The sequence below is a fragment of the Heterodontus francisci genome, chromosome 1 (assembly GCF_036365525.1).
Source record: "Heterodontus francisci isolate sHetFra1 chromosome 1, sHetFra1.hap1, whole genome shotgun sequence".
In the NCBI taxonomy this organism is placed as follows: domain Eukaryota; kingdom Metazoa; phylum Chordata; class Chondrichthyes; order Heterodontiformes; family Heterodontidae; genus Heterodontus; species Heterodontus francisci.
The window spans coordinates 91,735,974-91,752,749 of record NC_090371.1 but is presented as its reverse complement, the minus strand read 5'-3'; positions in this window follow the sequence as shown (position 1 = coordinate 91,752,749).

Sequence of the window (16,776 nt, the reverse complement as noted above, 5' to 3'; positions counted from 1 at the left end):
GAGATTTTTATTACAGAGACCTTTTTTAACAAGAAAAGACAGAGCTGGCGTTGTCATGGATGACACTTTTACAATGAAATGTTCTTCTCCTCAAATCTGCAAACCAGTCTTCTTGCCTGAAGCTAGTACATAAACAACAGAGCTGCAATTGGCAAACAGGCACATAGTAAAGTAAAAACAAAAATGAATCCTGTTTGTGGTTTGTGCATTTGCAATATATTGACTATATCATTTCACTTTCAGATGCCAGAATTTCATCAGCACTCCAAGAAAGATTTAGCCTCACAGCACAATATAAATAATGAAGCCAGTTCTTCCTAGGTAGAAGGAGCAAGATTAAAAAACACAAGGCACGAGGGTCATATTAAAGTATGTGAGTGGATTTTTAAGATAAAGTATGCCTTTGTAAGCAGGACTAGTATTAGTAATCGGATGCAATATAGGGATCTGGGTGGGTTCAACCCCCTCCACCCCACCAAAAACCGCAGAACTGTTACATTCTCCACTTAATAGCATTGTGCACACATACAGAATGTAGTACACTTGTAATGTACAGAAACAAAATCCTTCCTGAATCTTAGACAACATTTGGAGCACAGTGAGTAATTCTCATCTCCAAATCATAAAAAGGACTGGAGAAGGTGCAAAAAAAGATTTACCAGAATTAGGTATAACCTCTCAGTTCTAGTTTATCAGGAAAAATTGAACATACAGGGGCTCTTTTATCTTGAAACAAAAGACTGAGGGGTAACCTGATAGAGGTCCTTAAGATTACGATAGGGTTTGATAGGATAGACATAGAGAAGGTGGGGGCAAAATGGGATAGCCCCTGAAAATGGGCACTGGAATTGCAATGTGCAATTAATTCATTCTGATGCTCACAGCATGCAAACTTCGTACAGCCAGCACAAAGTACATTGTTGAGTTGCTTCACCCCTTTGCAGGGGGTGCTAAATCATGAGAAACTTGGACAAGTTCAAGCTAGCCTGCACTACTTAAAACCAACCTTAAAGGGGAGATACATTTTGACTGGATCCAGTGCTGGAAGTCATTCTATGTTAGTTTGACCTGAGAAAGCCACACGAATCACACATTATGACAGAGAACATGCCCCAAGATTCTCTGATGCAGCACTGGAGGCTTTGGTGCAAGAGGTGCACAGGATAGAGAGGACCTCTATCCACAGTGGAGCAGAAAGCACTCTGGATAGACACTGCAAAGGCAATGGAAGCAGATAGCCATCATGGTCAATGCCAGCAGTGTAATCCCAAGGACCTGGATGCAGTGTCCCAAAAAGTTTAATGACCTCATACGAGTGGTCAAGGTCAATGAATGCATATTCAAATGCCATATCCTTACAACTGAACCACTAACCTCACATACTGCTCAATTCACCACTCCCCCTTCACTCACCTACCAACAATCTGTGGTCATAATTCAGTCAGTTTTAACATAATTATGGAAAAGGACAGAGATAGAACAGGAGTTAGAGTTCTCAATTGGGACAAGGCCAATTTTACTAAACTGAGGAGTGATTTAGCGAAAGTGGACTGGAAACAGCTACTTGAAGGTAAATCAGTGTCAGAGCAGTGGGAGGCATTCAAAGGGGAGATTCCAGGGGTTCAGAATAAACATAATCCCACAAAGAAAAAGGGTGAGTTGGCCAAATCTAGAGCCCCATGGATGTCAGGGAGCTTATAGGGTAAGATAAGGCAGAAAAGGAAAGCTTGTGTCCGACACCGAGAACGTAATACTACAGAAAGCCGAGAGGAGTATAGAAAGTGGAGGGGTGAAATCAAAAAGGAAATTAGGAAAGATAAGAGAGGGCATGAAAGAATATTGGCAAGCAAAATCAAGGTGAACCCAAAGATATTTTTATCAATTCATTAAGAGTAAGAGGATAACTAAGGAGAGAGTAGGGCCCATAAAAGACCAAAAAGGTAACCTATGTGTAGGGGCGTAAGATATTGGTATTATTCTTAACGAATACTTTGCATCTGTCTTCAGAAAACATGCAGATATTGTAGTTGAGGAAGAGGGGTGTGAAGTATTGGATGTGATAAACATAGGAAGAGAGGAAGAATCAATGGGATTAGCATCCTTGAATGTTGATAAATCACCAGGGCCGGATGAAATGTACCCCAGGCTGTTAAAAGAAGCAAGAGAGGAAAAAGCGGAAGGTCTGACGATCATTTTCCAGTCCTCACTGAATACAGGTGTGGTACTAGAGGATTGGAGAACAGCTAATGTTGTACCTCTGTTTAAAATGGGAGCGAGGGATAGACCGAATAATTACAGGCCAGTCAGTTTAACCTCAGTAGTGGGCAAATTATTGGAATCTATTCTGAGAGACAGGATAAACTGTCACATAGAAAGGCATAGGTTAATCAAGGATAGTCAGCATGGATTTGTTAAAGGAAGATCTTGTTTGGCCAACTTGATCAAATTTTTTGAAGAAGTAACAAGGAAGATAGATGAGGGTAGTGTAGTTGATGTGGTCTACATGGATTTTAGCAAGGCTTTTGACAAGGTCCCACATGGGAGACTGGTTAAAAAAATAAAACCCATGGGATCCAGGGAAATGCAGCAAGATAGATACAAAATTGGCTCAGTGGCAGGAAACAAAGGGTAATTGATGACGGGTGTTTTTACAATGGAGGGCTGTTTCCAGTGGCGTTCCGCAGGGCACTGTATTGGGTCCCCTGCTTTTTGTGGTATATATTAACAATTTGGATGTAAATGTAGGGGGCAAGATCAAGAACTTTGCAGATGGCACAAAGACTGGCCGTGTGGTAGATAGCGAGGAGGATAGCTGTAGGCCGCAGGAAGATATTGATGGTCTGGTCAGATGGGCAGAAAAGTGGCAAATGGAATTCAACCTGGAGAAGTGTGAGGTGATGCATTTGGGGAGGTTAAACAAGGAAAAGGAATACACAATTAATGGTAAAAAAAATTAGAAGTGTAGAGAAAGTGAGGGACCTTGGAGTAAATGTCCACAGATCTCTGAAGGTAGCAGGACAGGTCGATTAGGTGATTAAGAAGGCATATGGAATCCTTTCCTTTATTAGCCAAGGTATAGAATATAAGAGCAGGGCGGTTATGCTGGAACTGTATAACTCATTGGTTAGGCCACAACTTGAGTACTGTGTGGAGTTCTGGTCACCTCGTTACAGAAAGGATGTAATTGCACAGTAGCGAGTACAGAGGAGATTTACAAGGATGTTGCCAGGACTGGAAAAGTGCAGCTATGTGGAAAGATTGGATAGGCTGGGGTTGTTCTCCTTAGAAGGCTAAGGGGAGATCTGATTGAAATGTACAAAATTTTGAGCGCCCTGGATAGAGTGGAGGTGAAGGGCCTATTTAGCTGAGCAGAGAGGTCAGTGACTAGGGGGGTATAGATTTAAAGTGATTGGTAGAAAAAATAGAAGGGAGGTGAGGAAATGTTTTTAACCCAGAGGGTGGTGGGGGTATGAACTCACTGCCTGAAAGGGTATTTGACACAGAAACACTCAACTTGTTCAAAAGGAGTTGCACCTCAAGTGCCATAATCTGCAGGACTACGGACCAAATGCTGGAAGGTATGATTAGAATGGGAGGATCATTTTTCAGCCAGCACAGACACAATGGGCCAAGTGGCCTCTTTCTGCGCCTTAAACGTTCTATGATTCTGTGTGACTAGTGGAAGAATTAAGTCGATATGTGGACGTGGGTTATGTCCCTACCAAAGAGGAACCAAGGTATAGCCTTTGTGTTGTCACTTCCTACCAAAAGTCAAGGCAGAAGTAAAGTATTTTGTGAACTGGATGCTCGTCAGTTGGATACTGATGAAGGGTTGGATGAAATTAACAAGAAAGATAATCTGTTGAGTGTGTATATGTAGCATGGTCAGACTTTGATAGATGTTGGAAAACAGATGGTCGTTCAATGGAGGAATATATCATGGACTTTAACAGACTGTATAGAAGATTGAGGAAATTCAATTTGGAGATCCCTGGTTCAGTGCTAGCATTTAAATTGCTAGATTGTGCTAGGGTGTCACATATGGATAGGCTTTTAGTTTTAACTGGAGTTTGGTTCATGCAAAGAATTCGCTTCAGATGGTTGGGGGATATCGTCCCTATCAATTGGTCTCTGGACGGAATCCCAAATTGCCTTGTGTACTGTGCGGCAGTCCTCCTACTCTGGAAGGTACGTCAATTAGTTCAATTTTTTCTGCACATTTGAATGCTTCACATGCAGAGAGACATGCTTTCAGCAAGTTTGAGATCTCTGAGAAAATTCGGAGAGCTCTGAAGCCTTCTGAGGCAGAATTTAATTCAGGAGATTTGGTGTACTATAAAAGAGAGGGCCATAGGGAACGGAAGGGCCCTGGTAAGGTAATAGGTTGTGATGGTAAGTCAGTTATCAAGATTGGAAATCAAACTGTTAAGGTTCATTCCTCGCGATTAACCAGGGTTGATTACAAAATCTCAGAATCTGAGTAGATGATAGAGAAAACAAGGCACCTTGTACCTCAAAAGTTCATGCATTTTGTGATCAAGGTCCAGAGGAACAGAATGAGGTAGATCAAGGGTTGTATAGTAATTTGAGTGATCATGATGCTCAAGAAAGAACTATCGCATCCAAAGGACAATTGCCCCAAGTAGGTACACGGGTGACATATATTTCAGAGGGGTCTAATAAAGGGAGGGATGTAACAATTGTGGAATGTGCAGGAAAATCTACTGGCAAGTTTAAATATTGGTTGAATGTTCAAGATGATGGCCAAGAAGCAAGGTCCATAGACAGGCAGAATGGGGTGAAAGAGTGGAGAGTAAGAAAGCGCAGTGCAAGTTCTAATTGTGGGTCTGGAAGTGACTCATGCATCAGGAAGTGATCCCTTACTGGAAAAAGAGCCTCTGATAGTACGCGAGGGAGCTCTTATAGCAGTAGTCTTGAAAGACATCAAAGTGCTAATAGAGGCTGTAGTTTGAACAGATTTCACAATGAAGTGAAGGCTAGAGAGCAGTCTCGGAATAGAACTAGAAGCAGAAGTCCTCATGACCGTGAAGTTTAAGTGGCTGCCAGTCAACTTGAGGATAAACTAATAAGAGAAGCAAATTATAAGGAATTAGAGAGTTGGAGAGAGTTTGGTGTTTATTCTGAGGTACCAGATAGGAGACAGCCAGCCTTGTCACATAGATGGAATTTCACGTCCTTCCCAATTATTAGGATTAAGTGCGATTGTTTCCAAGAGTGACTGGGTGATATCAATGTTAGAGTGGACTCTCCCACAGCTGGAAAAGTAACCTTGAAAATCTTTTTAGCTCTTTTGGCCACATATTCATGGGAGTGTAGGTCCATCGACGTAAAAGCTGCATTTCTGCAGGGTATACTTTTCAGAGAACAGTGTTTCTGAAACCTAAAGGGGCAGCAGATGCAGAAGGAAAACTATGGAAACTGAACAAATGTGTCTATGGCCTTAATGATGCTTCCAGGGTGTGGTGTTTCTCAGTAAGATCTGCTTTGTTGAAAATTGGTTGTGTTCAACTAAAAGCAGATCCTGCAATGTTTCATTGGTATAAAGGGAAACTTTCAGGCATCTTCATGATGCACGTTGATGATTTCTTATGGGGTGGTACTGCAGATTTTGAGAAATATGTTATTAAGATTAGGGCAGAATTTAAGATTGGGAGTTAGGCTTGTGGGGCCTTTAAATATATTGGTTTTGATATTAAGCGGACTAAGCCGGGAATAACTTGAAATCAACAATCCTATCTAGAGAGTGTTACTCCCATCCCGGTTAATCGTGCTAGGTCATCGAAGAAAATGATGATATATCTAAAGCAAAAACTGAGTAATTGTGAAGATTGATTGGCCAATTAAATGGGCTGTGCACTCAGACTAGACCTGATGCTAAGTTTAATATGCTGGAGCTAAGTACGATGATGAAACACCTGAAAACTGAGAACGTTTTAAGGGCAAATAAAACATTACAAAAATTAAATCTAGTGACCCAAAATGATACTTCACATGCTAATTTTGCTGATGGGTATTTAAGTGCAGCTGGTTTCATAATATTTCTGATGGGTGAAAATGAGAAATGTTGTCCTTTAGCTTAGGAAGCTAAGAAAATAAAAAGGGTTGTTAAAAGCACTTTAGCTGCGGAAACACTGGGTTTTGTGGAGGCAGAGGATATGGGGTCCTACTTGTCAAATATCTTGGGTGAAATTATGAACAAGGGACATACTGATGATAGGATACCCATTGAATGTTATGAGGATAATCGATCTTTGTCAGACAATGTACACTCTACAAAAAGTGTGAGTGAGAAAAGACCACGTATTACTTTGTTGGATTGAAGCAAATGCTGGAGAGAAAAGAAATCTCCAAACTTAAATGGGTAGATGAAAGCCATCAGCTAGCCAATTGTTTCATAAAAAGAAATTATTAGGGGTGCTAGAGGAGGGGTGTCTTGCAATGTAATACTTTGTACCTTATATTGAATTTATTTTGATTTATTTTGAAATGTTCTTTGAGCAGGTTAATATTTTGTACATAATATGGAATTTATTTTGAAATGTTTGAACACATTAATCTAAGTTTTATTATAAAAGGGAAGAAATCTGTTGTGTATGAATTGTTTAATTATATGTAGGTGGAGGGTGTTAATTGGGTCTTACTTGAGCACTTATAAGGAGACACTTACTGAGACTGGTGGAGGGTTTGACTGAGGAGCTACATGTTTGTAATCCTTTCATTCCTTACAATAAATGTGAAACTGATTAAAGATAGGCTCCAGCATTATCATTCCACAGCAAGCTTTTGGGATTTAACATCAATGACTCTATGTCATTGTCAGGCTCACGAAAACATACCTTACATCCAATGTCCCAGATACCACCATCACCAGTCCTGGGTATGTCCTGTCCCACCAGCAGGCCAGACCCACCAGAGATGGCACCAGATAGTGGTATACAGTTGGGACGAAGTTGCGCTTGGAGTTCTCAACATTGACTCTGGACCCCAAACATGGGCAAGGAAACCTCCTGCTGATTACCACCTACTGCTCTCCCTCAGCTGATGAATCAGTGCTGCTCCATGTTGAACACCACTTGGAAGAAGCATTGAGGGGGTCAAAGGCACAGGATGTACTCTGGGTGGGGGACTTCAATGTCCATCACCAAGAGTGGCTCATTAGCACCGCAACTGACCAAGCTGGGCGAGTCCTGAAGGACATAATTGCTAGACTGGGCCTGCGGCAGGTGATGAGGGAACCAACAAGAGGGAAAAACCTGCTAGACCTTGTTCTCACCAAACTATCTGTTGCAGATGCATCTGTCCATGACAGTATTGGTAGGAGTGACGACCAAATAATCCTTGTGAAATCCTCATCTTCACACTGAGGATACCCTTCATCATTGTGTGTGGCATTATCACCTGAGATAGATTCAGAACAGATCTGGCAGCTCAAAACTGGGCATCCAAAGGTGCAATGGACCATCATCAGCTGCAGAATTGTATTTAACCAAAATCTGTAATCTCATAGCCCAGCATATCCCCCACTCTACCATTTCCATCAAGCCAAGGGATGAACCTTGGTTCGATGAAGAGTGCAGGAGAGCATGCCAGGTGCAGCACCAGGCATACCTATAAATGAGGTGTCAGCCTGGTGAAGCTACAACACAGGACTACCTGCATGTAAAACAGGGGAAGCAGCATGCGATAGACAGAGCTAAGCAATCCCACAATCAACAGATCAACAGATCATAGAGTCATAGAGTTATACAGCACAGAAACAGGCCCTTCGGCCCAACGCGTCTGCGCTGACCATCAAGCATCCATCCAATCTAATCCCATTTTCCCGCACTTGGCCCATAGCCTTGTATGCTATGGTGTTTCAAGTGCTCATCTAAATACTTCTTAAATGTTGTGAGGGTTCCTGCCTCTAACACCCCTTCAGACAGTGTGTTCCAGATTCCAACCACCCTCTGGGTGAAAAAAGTTTTCCTCAATTCCACTCTAAACCTTACCTTAACTCTATGCCCCCTGATCAGGTCAAAGCTGCTACATTTTGCCACATCCAGTTGTGAATGCTGGTGGACAATTAAACAACTAACTGGAGCCGGCTCTACAAATATTCCCATCTTCAATGTTGGAGGAGCCCAGCACATCAGTGCATTTGAAATGGCTGAAGCATTTGCGACCATCTTCAGCCAGATGTGGTGAGTGGATGATTCATCTCAGCCTCTTCCTGAGTTCCCCAGCATCACAGATATCATGATATCAAGAAATGGCTGAAGGCTTTGGATATTCCAAAGGCTATGGGTCCTGACAACATCTTGGCTGTAGTACTGAAGATTTGGGCTGCAGAACTAGCCGTGCTCCTAGCCAAGCTCTTCCAGTACAGTGACAACACTGGCATCTACCCGACAATGTGGAAAATTGCCCAGGTTTGTCCTGTCCACAAAAAGCAGCACAAATCCAATTCAGCCAATTACCACCCCATCAGGTTTGTCCTGTCCACAAAAAGCAGCACAAATCCAATTCAGCCAATTATGACCTCGATCATCAGCATAGCGATGGAAGGTGTTGTCGACAGTGCTATCAAACAGCAAGAACCTGCTTGCCAATGCTCAGTTTGGATTCTGCCAGGTCCACTCAGCTCCTGACCTCATTACAGCCTTGGTCCAAACATGGATAAAAAAGCCAAACTCAAGAGGTGAGGTTAGAGTGACTGCCCTTGATAACAAGGCTGCATTTGACCAAGTGTGGTATCAAGAAGCCCTAATCAAATTGAAGCCAGTGGGAATCAGAGGGAAAACTCTTCACTGGTTGGAGTCATACCTAACAGAAAGGAAGATGGTTGTGTTTGTTGGAGGCCAATTATCTCAGCCCCAGGACATTGCTGCAGGAGTTCGTCAGTGTATTCAGCTGGTCGCCCAGCGGAAGCCTTGATGGCCACATGGGTGCAATTTATGACCCCTTGCACCTGTGGGAATCCCGCAATGGAGCTGAAACCAGTGGCCCTCTGGGCCTGGCTTTCAGGGTCCGTCGTGAAGCGGAGATGGTCACATGCCCTCTCGTACAGGGCATCGGTGACCTCCCTGATGTCGCGTTGCACTGCTGACCATGTGACCCCACAAAGGTCTCCGGTGAGTCCCTGAAATGATGTAGAGGCATAAAAATAGAGAGCCACTATCACTTTGAGGGCCACAGGCATAGGATGTCCCCTAAAGCCCTGGGCTGGTCATCATTCAGCAGGGCACAGAGATGTGTCACCGCCTCTCTCGATATCTCCAGCCGCCTCTGGCACTCTCACATCCGCAGGTATGTCCTGCGGGACCTGTAGATGAGTGGCGATCTGTAATGCTGAGCTCTCCTTGGGTGCTGCTGCTCACAACCGGGGGCCTCTATGTGTGCTGCAACTGCCTATTGGTTTTGCCTGCGGTGCATTTGGATCCTCGCAAGAAGTGCATCAATGAATATAGGGTGAACTATCTCCATCTTCAAGTTGCAATTCAACTCAGTTCCTTCAGTTCTTTGAAGGTTCCTGACAGGGCTGACGCTGGGAGCGCCTGGCCCGATCTTCCCGTTGGCGGTGAGGCTCCATAGCAGCCCCCCCACCACTTGGCGATGGGAACTGAATCTAAATTTTTGAATGAATGGGATGAATAAATTTAAATAAACTTACCTTTAATCTTACAGGCCTGCCGTGATCCTCAGTGTGGCGACCGGCACTCCTGTGCCTTCAATTCCCCTTCTGGGGAAAGCCGGTGTGACACTGGTGGGGAGGGGGCAGGAGTTAAGATTTTCGGTGGGGGGATGGGGTCAAATAAGCGTAATGGGTGTAGGAAATGGTGGGAAGGGGTGAACTTTGTGCAGTCTGTGGGGCAGGGGGGAAGGTCAGATTTAAAAGGTAAGTGTTTTGTGGGGGGAAAGGGCAAATAGTTAATGTAATTGTTATGGGGCGGGGGTGGGAAAGGGGCATTAGAAATTTATTTGATAAATTTTGGGTGTTGTTTCTTTAAAAATTCAAATATGCCAGCTGGGCTGGCTGTCCTTTAAAAATGGTGTCACGCCTGTGCACAGGCAGCTGACGCCATTGCTGGCATTGGAAGTCTGCCCCCTCCACATGATTGGGAGGGGGTGGGGTGGGGTGGAGGTTGTGGGGTGGGATGGGGTGGAGGGGGTGGGGTGGGCCGCTCCGGCTATTTAAATGCGAGAGATCGCAGCGCTTCGTCGGCACGGGCTGCCATTTTTTGAGCTCGCCGCCGGGCGCGATGTCAGGCACTTAAAATCCAGACCCTGGAGTGTAGAGTTCAATCGCATTTACTTAACATATTGTTAAAGTCTCACCTTGTCCTTTGCAATTGGCCCTTAGAAATTTGGAGAATCTCCCTGTATACAGCATTTCAAATAAGTTGCTAAAAAAAAATTAATCAGGGCATTAGTTAATTTTCTGAGCTGAAGATGACTTTGGCATGTGTTTTACATTAGCACTGTTAGTCCTTAAACTTATAACGGTATCGTACAGCTTAACAGTAAACAATATCAAGAATTTATTTGCCAAAAATTGAAGTTGTAGTATTATGCAATTGGAGATAATTTCGTGTTTCCAGCCAATTACGGTGACATGAATTCTGTGAGGTTATGTCGGTTTGAAGAGGAACATCCAGCATGGCAGGATCAGTCTCAGTGCAATGTGTACATTCCACTAAGATAAGGAAACGCAGGTATCTCCAACAAAAACAGAAAATACTGGAAATACTCAGTAGCTCTGGCATCATCTGTGGAGAGAGAAACAGAGTTAACGTTTCAGGTCGATGACCTTTCATCAGAACTGACAAAGGTTAGAAATGTAATAGGTTTTGAGCAAGTGAAAGGGGGGAGTGGGAAAGAAGAACAAGAGGGAAGGTCTATGATAGGGTGGAGGGCAGGAGACCTTATATGACAATAGGTTTCATAGTACAAAGCCAAGTAAAGAAACAAAGATGTGTCTGGATAATGTATGAATGGCAGGATAGCAGCCATCCCAACACAAAGTAAAGGGATTAAGAAAAAAACAGGGGGTGGTGGGGGTGGGGGGAACTGAGCCAGCAAACAAAACATGAGAAAAGAAAAAAATGGAGGAAGAGTTCATGATCTAAAATTATTGAACACACTGTTGAGTCCGGGTGGCTGTAAAGTGCCCAGTCGAAAGATGAGTTGCTGTTCCTCGAGCTTGCATTGAGCTTCATTGGAACATGGTAGCAAGCCAAGGACAGAAAGGTCAGAATGGGAGAAAGGTGGGGAATTGAAATGACAAGCAACAGGAAGCTCAGGGTCGTGCTTGCAGACTGAACGAAGGTGTTCCGCAAAGCGTCACCCGCTTCCATTTAGTCTCCCAATGTACAGCAGACCTCTGTTTCTCTCTGCACAGATGCTGCCTGACCTGCTGAGTATATCTAGCATTTTCTGTTTTTGTTTTAGATTTCCAGCATCTATTGGACTGGTATCTCAAAACTAGACAGGATGAAAATGTAAAATTTACAAGCCAATTATCTTAATTTGAATTTATGGGGAATCATCGCTTTAAAAAGGATTTTCTATCTTGTACTTTTGCTTTGGAATCCAGAAAATCATCCTAGTAACTATGTGCGGTATTAGGTGAAGACTGGGTCGGGATTTGCTGTGAAGTACATTCAGTCAAACAAACTGTCAGCACTTAATGCCTTAGCTCACACATAGCAATTGCCCATCTGTGTAAGGTACCTGAATGCATTTGGCACCTACAAAACTATACCTGAGCTAGGAGTAACATCTTCTGGAGGGGGGGATGGGAATGTGGGGCTGGCAAGGTGGTGAGAGGTGCAGAAGAGGAGATAAGAAAATTGCAACACCATTTTACCTACTTCAGATTGCTCCATACATCACATCAAGTTTGGCAGCCAGTTTAAGTTGCCATAGTCTACTGTTCTACTTCAGGCTTCTTTTTCCTGACTCCCTTTATAATGTTAATACTCTCCTGTTAGCCGATGATGATACTATTGACACATTTTGTTGTGGTCTCCCATACTGTCCATTTGATCCCATATTCTCATTGTCTAACTATGTGCATCAAACAATGTAATAGCATGTGAGATCTTTCTGCATACATTTATAGCATATTCTATTCATTATGCCATCTCTGATTCATTTCTATGTAGTATATTTACCTTTGGATATTTGTATTAAATGCCCTTATTATATTAGGATTTTTTGTCAGTACAACTTTAAATGCATTGCAAAAATTCCAATATTCTAATCCCAATCGAACTGAAATTTACCCCAGTTGTGTCTTCACCAAGATCTGCTAATGTTGATGGAACAATTGTGGAGCAATATTGTGTTTCATTTAGTTCAACATGAACATAAATCAATGAATCAACTCAATTATCAAAATCAAATGCATCTCATGATATCATGGCCACCATTTTACATACTTACAGGGGTGAGTCATATTCTCAGATTAAAAGATAAATTCAATGCATGTGAATTAGATTATAACTATTGGACATACTGAGTACTCAGACTTCTTCCAAAGCTCAGTGCAGTGCCACACATGAACAGACATATATGCCACTTCATGCAGTTAAGTGATTACCTATGCAGTGGTGCTCCAGGTTACAGAGGAAGTTGCAGCATTCAGCATTTGTGTGCAGGTTGCTCTGTTTCTGCATCCTCTCTAAAATTGTGTCATTTAATTTATATTGCCTGTCCTCAGTTTTCCTTCCAAAATGTATTACTGCAGACTTCTCTGCATTAATTTTCATCTGCCATGTGTCTGCCCATTTAACCAATTTATGTCCTCCTGAAGTCTGTTACTATCATCCTCACTGTTTACTACATTTCTGAGTTCTGTGTCATCTGCAAACTTTGAAATTATACACTATATACCCAAGTCCAGGTCATCAATATTGTCATGAAAACGTGCTATGTTGAATGATGATTATTTTAATCCACCAGCTGGAAATCTGAATATTAAACTGATGGAGACAAACCACTCAAACCTTGGAAGCCTCGAACTCTGCCTGCTGATCTTGATCACCAAGGCATATCACTGGCTGCAGACTGTAGTGTTCAGTGATTTAATTGATCTGTGTTTCATTGTGTTAGTTTGTTCATCAATTGATGTTCACTGTGCTTAATTACTTAAGCCTGAGGGTGGAGCTAGTGGGTTTTGAGAAGTTCCAGAAAGAACAGAGAGAGACCCTTGAAGGAAATTAGCCGCATTGCTGCCTGTCAGAGAACCACCAAGTCAGCCATCCACATCTTCAAACCAGAAGCCGAAAAACAACCAAATCAGCCATCTACATCTTCAAACCAGAAGCCTCAGGATCACCAAAGGAAAGTCACACGACCACCAAATTCAGCCTGAAGCTAGCCGAGTCACCAACCTCCACAGACTGTTTCTCTAGACTCTAATTCGACCAATGTATAACCTGTTTGTTGTGTGTGAAAGTTGGAGCAGAGTTTATTATTTTACTTAGATCAGTTGAAGTACAATAAAGCTAACCTCCTTTTTTGTTAAACTCGAGAAAACCTGTCCGATTGGCTTTTTTTATGATCACGGTGTGTAAACAGTTAAACACTCACTGAATTGGTAAGTATATCCACTTAAAAATGAAATAAACCTGTTGTGGTCAAAAAAGGAGAGGGAAAACTGAGGAACCCTTTGACCCCTCCTCACCTGATCATAACAATATCTATCAAAAAGAACTCCTAATGCTGAACCCTTGGGTCGCCACTGAATATGTTCCTCCAGACTGATAAACAACCATTCACCAATACTCTACTTTCTGTCCCTCAGCCAATTTTGTATCCAAATTTTGGTGTCACTGTTCGACCACCAAAGCTACAGTTGGCAGGATGGAAAATCTCCGTGGAATTCCAAAATGAAAAGTAAATGCTGTGCATATTTGACAATCTGCATCTATTTTCTGAAAAAGAAAAATTGCAAAATTAAAAAATCTTCAGAAAATGGAATATTTCCCATCTCAGGCAAAATTTAATTCGCATTCAATTTCTGTACAATGATTTGATAACAAACACAGACTATTACAAATGATGTTGACCCTAACTGGAAAGGCACAATTCAACATAGCGGCGCCTCATCAGACCCCTTTCCTATCCTGAGTGGCGTGAAACAGGGCTGTGTTCTCGCACCTACACTGTTTGGGATCTTCTTCTCACTGCTGTTCTCACATGCGTTCTGGTCTTCAGAAGAAGGAATTTTCCTCCATATAAGATCAGGTGGCAGGTTGTTCAACCTTGCCCGTCTAAGAGCGAAGACCAAAGTACGGAAGGTCCTCGTCAGGGAACTCCTCTTTGCTGACGATGCTGCATTAACATCCCACACTGAAGAGTGTCTACAGAGACTCATCAACAGGATTGCGGCTGCCTGCAACGAATTTGGCCTAACCATCAGCCTCAAGAAAACGAACATCATGGGACAGGATGTCAGAAATGCTCCATCCATCAACATCGGCAACCACACTCTAGAAGTGGTTCAAGAATTCACCTACCTAGGCTCAACTATCACCAGTAACCTGTCTCTCGATGCAGAAATCAACATGCGCATGGGAAAGGCTTCCACTGCAATGTCCAGACTGGCCAAGAGAGTATGGGAAAATGGCACACTGACACGGAACACAAAAGTCCGAGTGTATCAAGCCTGTGTCCTCAGTACCTTCCTCTACGGCAGCGAGGCCTGGACAATGTATGTCAGCCAAGAGCGACGTCTCAACGCATTCCCTCTTTGCCGTCTCCGGAGAATCCTTGGCATCGGGTGGCAGGACCATATCTCCAACACAGAAGTCCTCGAGGCGGCCAACATCCGCAGCATGTACGCCCTACTGAGCCAGCGGCACTTGAGATGGCTTGGCCATGTGAGCCGCATGGAAGATGGCAGGACCCCCAAGGACGTATTGTACAGCGAGCTCATCACTGGTATCAGACCCACCGGTCGTCCATGTCTCCGCTTTAAAAACGTTTGCAAATGCAGCATGAAGTCCTGCAACATTGACCACAAGTCGTGGGAGCCAGTTGCCAGCAATTGCCAGAGCTGGCGGACAGCTATAAAGGCGGGGCTGAAGAGAGGTGAGTCGAAGAGACTCAGCAGTTGGCAGGAAAAGAGACAGAAGTGTAAGGAGAGAATCAACTGTGTAACAGCCCCGACAACCAACTTCACCTGCAGCGCGTGTGGAAGAGTCTGTCACTCTAGAATTGGCCTCTATAGCCACTCAGGGGCTGCTCCACAAACCACTGACCACCTCTAGGTGCTTACCCATTGTCTCTCAAGACAAGGAGGCTAAAAAGGATACATCTGTGGGACATGTTACTATCCTGTTTTACTGATATCTACCAACATGAACAAAATACAGTTCAATCAGATGGCTGCTGGAACTCCCATGTTAGCCTGTTCTTGGAGTATAAGCGATTTGTGGCTAAGTAGTAATATGAGCAGTCATATCCACTGAGTAACATTCAAAGCAGCTGTTAATTAATTGTCACATATTGAGTATATTGACCATTTTTACAACAGAAAGGACTTGGGTACAGAGTTACTTAAAATGTGTTGATTCAAGGCATAGTGTATTCACACATTTTTTTTAAAAAGCTGAAATGATGAATGGTTACAATAGTAATGGAGTTGTTACCCCCAAATTTTTAAACAATTATTTCATTGGCTTGTCTCAGTAATTGCTCATTACCACAAACCCGTTGTGTTGAAAAATCTTTGATTCCTTATTGGCTGTGTACAGAAGAAGATAAAACATAGAGGGGTCAATTTTCACTTCTATCACTTGGTGTTAATGGGGTGGTAACAGCCTCAAAATTGGGTTGGTTGCCTTACCATCTTGTTAGCACCAAAGAAGAGGCGGAAGACATTTTCAAAGGCCTACCACTGGGTATCTGTAGCACTACCAGTTTTAGCCTGTAGGCCCCTTTCAATATTAAAATCAGGGTCCTAGGACAATTTCTACTCCAATCAGCTCCACAGGCAATGGAGTTCAGGAGACCCAGCCAAAGAGCACTTGGAATTATTTTTGGGTGCTCCGAAGGAACAGTAACACTCCTACAGGTCCTACAAAAATAATCTGGGCCACTGCGCTCTGGGATTCGCACTTTCTGTAATTGCAATCACCACACATGCACTTTCCCACCAGCACTACCACCCACCCCCCCACCCCCCAACCATGACAGTTAGCTTGCTGGCAGCAGGGGCAATATTGTATGTCCCCAATAAGCCAGGTACACTGGGCTGCCCATTTAGTGCCCCATAGCTCGCCAGCTGAATATTAATGAGGTCAGTGCCTCAAAGATGTGGCCGTGGCAGGTATGGACTTCTGGACAATGCACTCCACTGGTCAGTCACAAGGCAGAATTGATCTCAGAGACCGAGAAAAGGCTGGATTTTCCCCTCTTCTTTCCAAAGATAAGTCTTGTATGCTTAAAGTAAAAACACATAACATTAGATAACATCAGAATTAGTTACACAGAATATAGATTATAAAATTTACAAGTATAGAGGCCCAAAAGTCCATATATTGTTTTGGTGGTTTGACAACTCTTGCTTGGAGAATTTGCTTCTCATCTGTTGCTGTTCTTTCTGATGTTTTTCCTTCTCTGCATTCAGTTTCTGTTGCTCTGCCTTCAGCCTGCTAACATAATCTGTTGCTTTTCTCAAGATGACCACCTTTGAGGCTTCGTCATTCTTGGAAAGTTCCGGAACCTCATCTTGAAGAACTAACAGATAATATTTCAACTCATTCC